The sequence below is a fragment of the Ciconia boyciana genome, chromosome 3 (assembly GCF_034638445.1).
Source record: "Ciconia boyciana chromosome 3, ASM3463844v1, whole genome shotgun sequence".
NCBI lineage: Eukaryota > Metazoa > Chordata > Aves > Ciconiiformes > Ciconiidae > Ciconia > Ciconia boyciana.
The window spans coordinates 123,533,596-123,547,993 of NC_132936.1; the positions used below are offsets into that span (position 1 = coordinate 123,533,596).

Here is a 14,398-nt window from a genome sequence, read left to right on the forward strand (position 1 = left end):
CACAGAATAGGGATGTATGCAGTCACCGATCTTATCACCACCACGCTTTGATCCAGCTGGGATGTTAGGGCCTTTGGGAATTCCCCACGTTTGATAATTCCTGATAGTTACTTTTAAGAAAATACCAGCTGAAGGATGGGGAGGGATTCTTCAAATTCCAGAAACTGAGTGAATGGTGGAATTTATCAGGCGTCCAAGCCAGATTTCCTTGGAAAGAACACATTTATTTTGAAGTGTCACATTTTCATTGTATTCAGCAAGCAATATCACTTAAGGCCAAAGAAACCCAGTCGAACAGGACATTACTAGCATTTTTAATATGCACAGGAGCCGGCCCTGATAAAAACATTAATGAGACATATCTAAACTATGAATAGCTAAGGACCTGGTTTATCCCAAGCGGTAATTCATTACCCATTTATGTTTAGCTTTCGAAATACCACCTCGAGAGAAACTTGACCCCAAGGAAATCTATTTCAGGAATGCGTGTGGCCCCCATCCCAGCAGGCTATGACTGTCTTACCACCTTTATTGTATTTTTCTCACAACGCCCCTGTGAGGTAGAGCCCCTCGCATTACTCCTACTTTACGAAGAGCAAAGTGAAAAACACTCATGCGTCTCACTCCCATTAATATCTAAATTGTGGCGGTAAGGTGACTTTCCCAAGGTCACGGAGGAAGCTTGTGGCAGAGCAGCTCATGAGACCGGGTACCCGGTGTGCTCCGCGCCTGCCCAAACCCAGGAGTAATTTTCTACTCGCAGGGTGCGGCTTCCCACCCCCCGGTAGCAGCCGGGTTACGGGGCTGTCAGAAGGTGTGTGTGTTTGTTTGTTTTTCCATGGGTAGCATCAGGAGAAAATATCCATCATCTCCCGAGACCAGAGGCATTCCTGAGTGAAAGTGTGGGCGGCTGCAATGTCACGCCGCGGCTCTGGGGAGGTGTTTGCTGTGGGTTGCACCAAGGCTGTGTCCAGCTGGGCCCGTGGCAGGTTTGGGCTTGCAGACGTGGAGTATCTCGCTGAGGCTTTGTCTGGCTCTTTGGGGGGAAAAAAAGGAAGAAAAATCAGCTCTACAGCTGCTTGTAGCTGGTCTGTTGATTTTGTTGGATAGACACTTAAGCCCCAGCTGAACTAATTCAGAAGATTTAAGACTTGAGAGGATCGTTAGGAAATCTGTTCTGACCTCCCAAGAAACACAGGGCTCTCTGCCCTGTAATTCCTGGGCGAAGTCTCTGGTGGCAGGGGTGGCTTTGGGTTTGTGTCCCCCCACCGGCCTTCGTGCTCCTGGCTGCTTTGTGGACTTTCCTATATCCTGGAATGTGGGAACTGGGCATGAGGGTAGGAAAACTTGATTTATTCTGATAAAGGCAGTGTTCTATGGGGAAATAAGATAATTGGAAGAGTTGATTAAATACCACACACAAGGGGGAAAAAAAAAAAAAAAGAAAAAAAATACTGTGAATTTTAAAGGGCTCTTTTTCATGCCTTTACTACCTTTTTTACCATAGGGCAACACGTTCAGGAGAATTTAGTGCTGGTCTAAAGGCTTCCCTGAGAGTCAGAGCTTTTTTTAGGAGAGAACTACATTCAAGCTATTTGAATAGGAAAAATATTTATTCCTTCATACACGGCAAACAAAATAGAGGTTAGAGACCCACCAGAGGGAAAGAAGAGCAAGTGGTGGTAAAGCGGGATGGAAGGATGGATAGGTTTGCACGAGTTGTTTGGTGGTCACAGCCATACCAGATGGCAATAACTGGAATATTTGCCTTTGGTACTTTGGTTATATTCACCATCAGCTCCTGCCTCACCTAGGAAATATGTCTGAGAAACTCCTTCTTCCCACCAGAGAGCAAACACCCATAGTCCTGTTCATTAGCAAAAAGAAAACAGATCCATTTCACTTTGTGTACATATATTCCCACGCAATTTAAGCATTACCTGTTTATAATTGCTTGAGAAATGTTTTACAGGCATCTGCATCAGGTGAAACATCTTTATTGTGGGAGACTTTTGTGAGGAGACTTCATACACTGTTGATCACAGGCCCTGCTTTAAAGCCCACTGGAGTCCATGGGAGGGATGCGTCTTTCCCGTGACTCCAACAGCCTTTTGATCACAGCCACTACGTGAAAATGTACGACACCCTGACGTCCACTCCTCCAAGGTGTGTTTTCTGCGTATGCTGGACCAGACACTCCCAGCCCCCCGTCGTGTGTGGTGAATGCTCTGTGAGACACCCAAGAGCAGCCACATCCAGTGAGCAACGTGTGAGGTGGGTGCAAGAGGTTGAACCTACATTCTCTGCAAATGCTGCAGTCGTGGAGTAGCCCCTTCCAAATGTGCGTCAGGCATTTGAAAGTCCTGCAGCTCTTCGGCTGGGCCACAAGACATGGGGCACGTTGGATTTGCACTTCTGCCCTTCTGGGTAGGGCTGCAGTGGTGCTGTGGGTGGGTTGTCTCCTCTCCCTTTCTCCGCGGAGGTGCTGCGTCTGAAGCAGGGTAGCCCAGGAGCCCGCAGGTCCATGCACATGTGAGCAAGTTGGCAGTACCAGCTGCCCTGCCAGGAGCCGGTGGCTCAGGTGCCTGGGTTTTCTGGGCTTCGTGTCCGTGCTCAAGCCTCTCGCCTGCTCCCAACTACCGGCAGATACCAGGTCAGCCTCTGGTATAGCAGGCGGGGGATTTTTTTGCTGGCATATTTCACTGTAGAGCCTTGGTCCTGCTGCAGCTGGAATAGAGGTGGGATGGAGGAGTAGCTCATCTCCAGGATCACGGCCTGGGTGCAGGAGAGTGCATGAGCCGTTGCATGATTTTCCACTGTCTTGGAGACAAGCAAAGCTTTGAGGATATTCCCTAAAAAGCTAAGGCACTGTCCGAAGCTGGGTGTGCCACTCACCTGGTGTAAATTACCGAGGATTTGCTGGTAAGGATAGCATCCATATCAAACATACCAGCATTTTTTTGCAAATACCGCAAAACTCCTTTCCCCAACGAGAATTACTCATGCAAAGAAAATGTGTGATGTCCCAAGGACTGACTAATTTGGCATCCAGAGCTTCTAGCCCAGTATCTCTCCTGCCAGGACTTTTATATTATCAGTTCCATTCATTCCTACCGAAGGCTGATGGGGTGCGATAAAGCAGATGGCCAAAGTCCCAGACAAAGGCCAGGCAGAACAATTAATGACAAGCCGACAGCCCCACAAAGGGCATGGGCCCGGGATAATGCTGGCTCTGGAGAGCTGCTGACAATAACATAAAGCTGCTCCCCTCACAATGGGAAGATAAGATACAGTACCGTAATAGGAAAGCAATCATCGCAAAATGCCATCAATTATATAAAAGCTGCAACAGCAGGGGACTGATTAAATATGGCTCTGTTGATGCCTCGACATACCTTCGCTGCTCTTTTTGCGTGGCTTCTCACGACAAGTCTGGTTGGGCGCTGGAGTGGCTGAGGCTCCCTTACCCCAGTTCTTTCATCGGTTTTTGGCTTGTGAAATTACACCGAATAATATGCTTATTCAGGTTTTTATATCTGTGCACCTATTTTATTACCTTTTATAATGCATACAGGGTTGGATCAGCTTGCAGTAGAACAAAGCTAATTACACCTTTCATTACCTAAATATAGCATAATGACAGAGTGTCATTCAAGTGTGGCATTGAGCTGAGAAACCTCATGGCAGGCCAGGACAATGACAGAGGTTATTCAGCTCAACCTGAATTGCTGCTGGTGCAGCGAGAGTGGGGCAGGGTTAATAGACAGGTCACTACAGAAATTACAGTATCGTATTGAAATGGTGAACTGCTACCACTGCTCTCATCAGCAACTGTATCTTCCAGAGTCAGTAACCTCCAGAGCTAGCGTTAACCTCTTGCGTTCCTCTTGTTATATATGTATGCACGTATATGTAAAGTGTATGTTGTTAACTGTAAGACCTGAGAATGAAAAGACCCGTTTATGTGCTCCGTAAGAGGTGCAGTAGCGCTACGTTGCACAGCGAACCGTTCACATTTTGGATGGCGTATGAGCATCACGTCTTGTCGGTGAGGCAGGATGGTGGGTAGCTGTTTCTAGCATGGTTGGTAGCCATTTCCAGCATCAGCTCCCAGTCTGTTGTGGTATTCTTGAAAGTGAATTAAAGGCTCATACTCCTGACGTTTACCATTGCAGGAAATTCTCAGTCATGAGCTAGCCAGTGGACAAAGGCTCGAGGGGCCGAGCACACAAGTGAACGTGGTGGTGTGGCCCCATCCCTGGCCAGGCTTCCTTGCCCCCCACAGCCAACTAGTAGCCACTGCTTCTGCGGTGAGACTCCAGATTAGCTGCTGTTCAAGTCCCTACTGCCTGCTGAATTTTGCCCCCGGTGACATGACAGAGTGTTCCTCCAACTTTGATTGGAAGCCACCTCCTTTACATCTCCACGATCCCTTAATGTCTCATGCAAACAGAGAAGGTGATTTGCTTTTAGCTTATTTCTTTACATGTCCTTTAATAAGAGGCTTCCCTAGTTTTTAATAAAGTGATGGTGAGAGCAAAGGCTGGTAAAAACAGTGCTCATAAAAATTATTATCAGAAACTATTTCATTTCTGCCAAAGCAAGGAAATCACAGAAAGTTTCTACTTTCCTTGGAGTGTTTCTGGTTTTCATCAAAACCAGAAAATGAGACATTTTAATTTGCAAATTTGTTCAGGAGTTGAAGAATATTCATTCCAGTTTTCTTAGGTTCTTGCTGAGTATTTGTGTTGTGGTTAATGGTTTTTTTTCCTTATCTTTTTGGCTGAAGAAAAAATATTTCTATCGCAAGTCATCCTTTCCCTCCCTAGTTTCTCCCTGAAAGGTGAAAGGCATTGCCAGGCTGTAATTCCACTGTAGCAGTACTGCCTACATGAAAAATTGTTAGGGCCACAAACCTACGATGGGAAACAAATGAGATTGTCTTACACCTTGGATGAATTTCGAGCTACCATGAAGAGAGACATGATCTCCAGTACTGCGAGAGCTCAGATTGATACTGGTTTCATTTCTGAGCGCAGTATATAAAATGTGGTATATTCTCTTTTGATGGACTGGTAGTTTTTTGACAGATTTGTTAGTTTGTGGTTTTCTTTACACTGGTTGTAACATTAGTGTTGAAGTCATCAGTTCCCTGTTCTTGTATTTCTAATGTACTAACAATTCTCTTCACTCTTCTAGGAGTTTGGGGGGGGGGAGGGGGGATACCTGAGTCAAAGGAGGGTTTGACATGCTAAAATAGATGCTCTGCTTCCACCTCCTCCCTTCGCAAAGATGCTGGTGAGGTGCTTGAAGAGTCCCAAATACAGATTGAACTCTTTTGAAATGTTATCATTTCTTTGGTGCTCTAGGGTCCAGAATTTCCTTAAAAAAGCTGGAAGATAAAGTTTTCAGTGGCCACAGGACTAAGCAGTACATGACAATTATTAATATTGATGTCGTGCCCACCTTTAGCGTCCATCAGAATAGTCCCGTGACCACTGCTTACATTGAGATTTTGCCTCTCATGCAAGCTACATCTTCTTAGTTCTCCTTGACAGTTGTTTGTTCTTCCTCCTGTCTGGATTCCTCCATATTACTCAAATTGCCCCTTTGCTTAGGGCTGGACGCAAAGCAGCACTGAGTCAGTGCAAAGATCCTCGACTCTGTAGTGGTAGCACCAGGATCATAGCTGAAAGTAAATGAAATATATTTTGCAGAAAACTGAAATCCAAGGTTCAGAGGAGCTGAGTGCTTTGAACAAGGTGGCAGGGAAAGTGTCTGATGGGATAAAAACTGAACTCAGTTTTCCAGAGCTGTGGATTAGCACCCCAACAGCTGCTTACATCTGCAGGAGATGCCAGGGCTGTATCTCTGACCCGAGCCAGCTTAAAGTGTTGCACAAATCTGTCTGCTGCCAGCAAAGTCCACATCTGGATATGGCTCCTCCCTGTCCATAGCATTGTGCCCTCCACCCTTCCCGAGCTGTTTGTTAGGCCCTGGGGAGGATCCAGCTTTAGAAGAGTAGGGTTTTATCTCCTTTGTTGACTGCTCTATAAAAACCAGTGTTCTATCTCGTTCATTCACCCCTGTGCTTCCTGAGCGCGGCAAAGAAAAGCCTGGTACACATACTTACATGTGAACTTTGAAATAGCTTCAGAGACCTCCTTAAATTTTTAATTATCAGGCTAGACACTTGGGCATTTTTTTTTTTGGTATGACAAACCAAGAGGGTCCTGCTGCCCCTGCTGCACCTCCATGAAGCTCAGCAGGGTCAAGCCTCGCATCCCGGTGAGTGGAGCAGGCACCTCCGGCCAGGTCCCCAGGCTGGGGTGCTGCTCTGTTCGGCTCCACTCCAGTGCCCGGCGAAGGAGTCCCACCAGCTCTCGCCCTCGTGTGCTCCGGGATCCACCTATTCCCCCGTCTCCATTTCAAACCGTGACCGACTTTGCAGTCGCTCTTGTGAAAGCCCGGCTGGATCAGGGGATGCTGGTGGGTTTGGCAGGTTTTCACACTCACTCTCTGAGCTTTAAATCAGCAAGGGAAATCCCAGCGGTTCTGAAAACACACATACGCTCTTTTCTTCCCTTCCTTTCCTCTTTTTTTCTTTCCTTGGTCTGCGAAAGCCTCCCAGCCTCCTTTTTTCATTTCCCTTTCTGCTTTCGCCTTTATCTCTCCCCACTGTTGTAGTTACATCCTCTGATGATAGCAGGAATGACCCCATGGGGTGACCCTGGAAGATTATTACATTAGCTGTAAATTTTGAATCCGGGCCAGCCAATACAGTAGGGATTGCAACTCCCATCCTTTAAGTGCAGGAGGATTAACGCTCGGGAACATAAGTACGTTAAACCACTCTACAGACACCAGCGACCATTCCTTTCTCTGCATATCTTTGTATTTCTGCCTTTAAGACCAGTTGGGGAATAGAGCTTTGCTATTTATGTTGAGGTGGTGAAGGGGAAGAAAAAGACAGCATTCATGACAGTCGGGGCAGAACTGCATTAAATAAAGCCTCCATCTTTCATTCTTAAGCTCAGCTCCAGGTCCTTGATGAAGACAGATTTTTCAATTAGACAGGCAATGTTTGTTCTAATATTTTATATATGAACCGCTCAGCTGACATCTTACCCAGATTTATGAAGGAAATTGAATACAAATGGGAGTTTTAATATAAATTTATTATTCAAATTTATCACATATTTCCGCAAATAAAAATTATGGTTGCCTCAAAGAACACATTTTAAAAAAAAGAAAGAAAGAAGTTGATAAAGTTTCTTTCCACCCAGTGAATAACAATATTGTAAGTTAAGAAAGATCTGTCATAATATAAATTATAACACACATGGAATACATTTCCCATTGAAGACAATATTTCTTTCTTATACAAATGTTGCACTTCTTCATTGAACTGAAGGGAAGTTCAGGAAGGTTGGCAAAACAAAGTAGCCCATTTTTAACACGACACAGAACAAAGTGTATTCTGCTGCCAATTACCCTTAACTAAAAATGACTGCAGCTTCTGGGAGACACAGCCAAGGGTCATGGGTGGTATAACTGCTCCCCAAAGAAAAAGAAATGTCAAGCGACATTCACACTTCAGCTATTTAAAGAAAAGGAAGACGAGAATTTAGGGGAATAAAGGACCCTGCAACACCCATTTTTAGCCATGGGGAAATTACTGCAATTAATGCTAGGCCATTTATAGCACACGTTTCCATACCGTTTTCCTTTGCAGATGGCATACCTAATCTAGGAAGAGAGTAATACCGCAGGATTTTTCATCTCCTGTCAGGCTGAGAAGGAAATATAGGAAAACTTTTTTTTTTTTTTTTTGACAAAATGAAACATTAAAATGGAAGATTTATATATTTTGGTTTCTATAAAGCAAAACATTTTAGCTTCCTTATTCAGTTGTGACATTGCCATGGTTTAGCTGCATTTCCAGCCTCCTATATTTCATTTAGGATTTTCCTGTTTTCCCGCTTTTTTTGAATGGAAAACAGTATGACATGTGAAAGGTGATCAAAACACGTCAAAATACTTCCAATGTTTCTGTATTGTCCGGTGGAAAAAAAAAAGGGGGGGGGGGGGGGGAGAAGAGTCTGAAAGATCCTAGTAATAATGTAAAACACATTTGTGTGTTCAGTGTTTCAAAAACTGAAAGAAAATGCAAAATCTCAAAGAATGTTTTTTGACAGTCGACATGTTTCATTGGGTTTCTATTTTTCATTGAATTCTTTTCTAATACACACACATATACACATGTATTTACAAGTTGTTGTGTCTGAGGTACAGGTATTTCCATGAGAAATTTCGGCCAGCTCTACCCATGCTGTGAAACATCATTTGGTGCCCCAATAAACCAAACAGCAAGCAGACACATAGGAAGACAAAAGGTCATATATTAATGGGCATTTCCTTGTGTAAAAATCAATGGTAGAGACCGGTGGGATATCCAAAGCGTCAGGGCGGCTAACCCTGCTTGATTTCAATAGGCTATGGCATCCCGGCGGCAAGGAGAGAATTTGTCTCACCTAAATTTATCCACCCACAAGGGCTGATCCTCTGAGCCACATGTCACCGTGGTGCTCCTGGTGCAGGGACATGGGCGTCATTTCAGCTCACCCCAAAACTGGTCAAATGAATCAGCCCCTAAAAAGCCTTCTCTTGTTGGCCATGAAGGCAGGTTGGAAGGTGAACCCAGGTGCAAAGGTCTGCATTAGGTGAGGTGGCTCCCACCTGATTTTCCTATCTATAATTAGCTGTATCAGCAGCCACTTAAATGAATTAACAGGCCCAAAGTTTCTGTCCCAAAGCATACAGACTTTAGGTCAAGGTGAGTGTTTTCTCTTTGCTGTTTTAGATGCGTGCCTGTCAGTACCACTACAGGGGAAAAACCTGTGCGAGGTCCCTGAGCCGCATGTTTGGGTATTCCCTGCTCAGTGCTGCCGAGCCTGAAGGCCACCTTTCCTGGCTGTGCAGAGGGAGATTTTCAGAAGGCACCTATGTCCAGATCCTTCAAGGGACTGAGTCTTTCTGCACCCAGCACCAGTTCTTTTCAGGATTTAAATCTCCTGATTCCGTCAGAGGAAACACCCAAAGCTCTTTGGTGATCCGGATACTAACTCCTACCGAGAGCAACGAAAGCGTCACTTGAGAAGCTTTTGAAAATTGTATTTATCTTCAATTTACAGTTGTAATTGGTCAAACACCTTTAAAAACACCATCTGAAAATCTGGGCAGCACAGTGCTGAGCTGTGCTTAAATACCTGTAAAACCCTGGAGCATGTGCTTAACTTTGAAGGACAAGACTATTCCTGGTGAGGTTTAGTGGCTTTAAATTAATTTCTACTGACTGTGCTACATTTTATCATGTATTTTTTTGTACAGGAACCCCTTCTAATGTCAGTTGCACCCGTTAATCAGAGGAGGCTATTGCTAAATCAATACGCTGAGGTGTGAGATGCAATGTGCGGCTGCAAAGCCAGACCTTCTGCCCTGAGATAACAACGTAGGAACAGCAGCGAGAGGATTAGAGATCTCCAAGCTGTTTGCTTTCACTCTAAGATGTGCTGTAAGGCATAGCAGGGAAATAGAAAATTTAAAAAAACAAAACAGGAAAGTTGACATATATATTGCAGAGACTTTTAGGTGTTCAGTTGTTTCTGCTTATCCCGTTGCGTGGCCTCGAGGTTAAAGGCTTGGCTGAGAGAGTTGAGGGCCTCTGTTCAGCTCAGATGGGGGATTCAGAGACCTCCCTACAAACCAAGGAGGAGAATACCCTGGGAAGGAGGAGGAGAGGGGAAGGTGGGGGTTTCTTTCTCCGTTTGCACCCTCTACTCCCCTGACGGGGACGGAGCAGCAGCACGGCACTGAGCACAGCTTCGTGGTGCCAGGGGATGAAGGAAAAGGGTTTTGTAACGCAGCGCCCAGGCACCCAGCCGGCAGGTAGGATTCCTGGCTTCTCATCCCAGCTCCCAAGATTATTTCGTTGGGGTTTCGTTTTGTTTTATCCCAAGATTGTTTATTGTGAAATACATAAACAGTCCTGGGAGAGCTCCCCACACACAGCTGAGAGCTCTGACCACGGGATGGTTGTGCAAAAGGCAGGGCATTCCCACCCGTGTCTGTCTGCACTTGGGAAAAAACAAGCTATAAATACTGACCCTCCCGAGAGAGCTCTGGATCTGAAGTAGATGGAGGCATCTCCCTGGCTGCTCTGACTCAGGCGCCTTTGGCACACCAGTGGGGTGGCAGTTCACACACATCTCTCTGCTCAGCGCTTTCCGTTGAGTAACGCCACAAACTTGCTGAGGCTGGAAGGACCTCTGGAGATCATCGTGTCCACCCCCCCCGCTCTGGGCAGGGACAGTTAGAGCTGGTTTCCCAGGGCCACGTCCAGTCAGGGTTTGAATACCAGCATGGATAGAGACTGCACACCACCTCTGGGCAACCTGCTCCAGTGTCTGGTCACCCTCTGTATTCCTCCCAGGTCGCCTGTCCCTACTTGCACCTCTTGCACACTTCCTTTTTATGTCTTAGTTTTGTCAGGAGCTCCCTGTTCATCCACATAGGCTCCTGCTGCCTTTGCTTGCTTTTCTGCTTGGTGGGATGGACCATTCTTGAGTATGGAGAAGGTTGTCCCTGAAAATCAACCAGCTCTCCTGGACCGCTTTTCATTGCGGGGCTAGATCTGCTGTCCTGCTCCTCCCACTCCCAACAGCAGCCACTTGTGTGCCCTCCAACAGCAGATCTTGCCTTACCTTCAAGTGTTACCACGAAACCATCACTGCTGAGAGAACAAGGCAATTACCTCTTTTGACTAACTTAAAAAAAAAAAAATCAGGGTTGACGTAGTGTTTTCTGATCTCAGGAAGGATATACTCCTGAAATACATGAAAATTAGGAACCCATCTATCTTTGGGCCAAGCAGCCTCGAGCTTGCTTCGCTGGGCTGGTGCCTTTGCGTTTCAGTGGCGACTATTTGTCATCCAGACAAACTTAATGTTTTCAGGTCTTACATTTGCCAGGCAAGACTGGTGGCTGAGGTCGGGCTGCAGGAGCTTCCCTGCACCCATCTCGCTGCAGGGCAGGAGTTGTTTACTGCACTGTTTTGGCTGCCAGCAAAGCCCCAGCTCTCGGAGAGCTATATTTTACTAGCGCTGGATGAGTGGTCTTCAAAGCTGTGTGACATTATGCGTTTTGCCAGGCTGCTCATCTGCATGATTTCTTCAATGTCCATGAAATTCATTATCATTGTAGCTCTGGCTAATTAGCCCATAAATGTTCCAGCGTAGTTAATAAATTACCCTGGCCTTGAAGGGCTTATCTGGTTGGTGCAATAAGTAGGTCTATACACTTTTTTTTTTCTATTATGATAGTCAGAGTATTATTTATACGACTGGGACTGAACTATGCCTGAACTGTGAAAGAAGCGCTATGCTATAAATAAAGAGTATTTTACCATCCAAAGACTTTAAACCTAGTTCAGAGCATGTTAACATCTGCCTAAACCATCTAATTTTGCTTACTCTCTGCTCCAAACAAGTGGAGGGTGGACTGGCAAAGTATATCCAGAAATACTAATATATAGTGATCGACTGTACAGATAGACAGTGTTAGAGGTTCTAGGGATATTTTATATTTTGAGAGGTCAGTCAGTGGACAATAGTATGTTACAAGATTTCTGGAGCTAAGTAGGAGCCGCTGAATTTTGTTGTGGAGCTATGCCATTATGTTTTAACATATACATATTTTGCCCTCTCTCTGGGTTGATCCATAACTAATTTGGGAGGAAAAGGAGTTTTATTTCTAAAAATACGTAGGAAAAAATCATCAACATTTTTAAAGCAGATTGTTCTAAAGTTGACACTTGTTAAGCAATTAAAAATAGCAACTCTGGTCAAATATGGAACACAATGACATTTTTTTCTTTCAAAATAAGCACTTCCAGCGAATTCTGTTATTTTAATGTTTTAGTAGTTTAATGGGAGGTCACTTTAAAAGGTTTTCATTTCTTTATTTGTGTGAAAACAGCATTTCAAAGGGAGTTTCTCTGAGACATCCAAGGTGCGCTCCAAAGCCCAAATCCAGATGCGTGCCTAGGAAAGCACACAGCGAGGGAGGCAGGTCTCCGGCAGTGCCCTGGCTCGTTCGCTGCTCTCATTAGAAACATCTGCACTCACTATGCAAAGAGCCACCCATGCACCCACCCACACACCACAGGTGCAGGGCACTCACCTCCACGCTAAACAGTGCTTAAGAAAAAGCCATAGCAACCAGCTATATTGCTGTGCCTTTAGGACAAATGTCTGGGGTTTAACCCAGCAGAACAAATGCACCTAACTAGAATTTGGTGTTTATTCAGCAGCTGATCTCAGAGCAGTTGAGAAATCGCCAGTAAAGGCATGTGCAGAGTTAACTTCTACAGGTGGCAGAGTTTAAGGCAATTTATTAGCCCGTGACCAGGGGGAACCTTAGGAGTTTGTGCCACTGATAAGACCACCTGCAACAGCAGCTATTTCTTTTCTTTGTTTCTGCAAGGGGACTGAAGACCTATCCTGCTACCAAAACCAAAGTAGGGAGCAGACACTGATGCTCAAGGTATTGTGCTGCAGTGGGGATACCACGAGCGCTTGTGTGAGGTGTGATATTGATGTCCTGACTAAGGTTCTATGGAGGAGACACAACGTCGGCATGTGCAATCCTGTAACATCTCTGTCTTGGAATAGGTGGTACTTTGGTTACAAATCCCTTCATACAAGTTAATGGTATGAAGAGATTTTTGTCTGACTGTTGATGTCTCCACCGAGAGCTTTAGCTCAGCAGCTGCAAGGAGCTCAGGGGAGGTCTGGTGCATGTGGAGTCTGCATTGGAGCATGGCCCATGGTGATTGACTGTAGGCTTTCAAGTAGCATTGTGTAACTGAGAGGCTTGTGTAGATAAATGAAGTGTTCCTTATAGTGTTTGTGGGATGTAGCAGAACTGTACACCATGTGTGTATTAAAATACTTGTCCACTTCTGTATCTTAAATATAGGAATTATAGGAACAAATATAGGACTCACGTTGCCTGTCTGAGGAACACACTCCACCGTGCATGCACAAACAATGCAGAGAAATGGGTTTTACTGGACACAGGCCTGAGCTCCGAGTTATCTCCCTACCCAGCAAAAGCTTGTTTTCTGTGGTGAAGACAATGTAATGAGACTTAAGAGGGCTGGGGTTTGCTCTTATTTCCACCTGCAATTCCTTCTTTGACCTCAGACAAGTTGTTGTCTACTCTGTGCTTTATTTCTCCATTGATAAGATGGCAACAGTGATGCTTCCCCCACCCGCTTGTCTGCTTTAGGTGGTGAGGTTTTCAGGTTACTTGTTACCTTCTGTTTGCTCTGCAGCATCGTGCTGAGCGCTCGCTCAGGCAAGGCTGGGGAATTTAGGTGTCTGTGCACTAGATGCAAATAACAGCAAGTCTATCCACCACCTGCTGGGAATTACTGCTGTCCTTTTAATTTCATTTTAAAAGGCTGAAAAAAATGTAATTTGTAGGAATATTCATGTGGGGTTGTTTTTCTCTTTTAAAAAAAAAAATTAGTTTTGAAAACAATTCAACCATTGCTTTAGCAAGTGCTTCCTCTCTTTCCCTCCCTCTTTCTTCACTCCCTCCTCCTGACAAATTCATGCCATGCTAAATGAGAGTGGAAAACATAAGACTGAAGGGGAATACGTTTCACAAAGGAAAAGCAGTATCATGGGAAGTTTTTTGTGGTGTTTTGTGTTTGGTTTTTTTTTTTAAACTGGTATTTCAAAACATGCATATTTTGTTGTGTGCATCTGTAGTTTTGCAGCTACGAGCACCATCTCTGCACCCGGGATGACTTGCAGTCGCACAAAGCTTGTGCGATGATATGTCTAGGCCAAAAGCTATAGGGGAAACTGCATTCAGCCATGCCACCTGCATTTCCTGTGTTGTTACTGCTTAGCCTTTATCATTCCTTTAGGACAGGATTGATGTGTGTAGTTTGAGGCTTGTGTTGGATTTTTTTGTTGGGTTTTTTGTTGTTGTTCCGATGCAAGAAGCTACGGAAAAAGATTGACAAACACACAGAGCTCTGCTAACACACAGCACTGAGAAAAATCCACCTCTGACATGCTCAGACTGGGGTGGAGGAAACTGTGATGTGTTTCTTGCCATCGCTCTTCCTGGGTCTAAGGGTGCTAAGCTGTTACCAGTGCAATTCAACAACCTTCCTGTTCTCAAATATTAACTAATTTTAGTTCTGAGGAGCACAAGATTGTTCCTGAACAGTGAAATTATTTTAGTGCACTGGAACGTGTTTTCTGGTCATATATATTAGCATTCTAGCATCTCCTGCCTTGCAAGATGAACTCTGATTCTG

General features: G+C 44.9%; 1 long non-coding RNA gene across 1 annotated transcript in view; it reads left to right on the top strand.

The window, feature by feature from the left end:
• LOC140649775 (uncharacterized) overlaps window positions 1-14,398 on the top strand; it is a 162,189-nt gene that overhangs the window by 92,110 nt on the left and 55,681 nt on the right. The window lies entirely within an intron of this gene.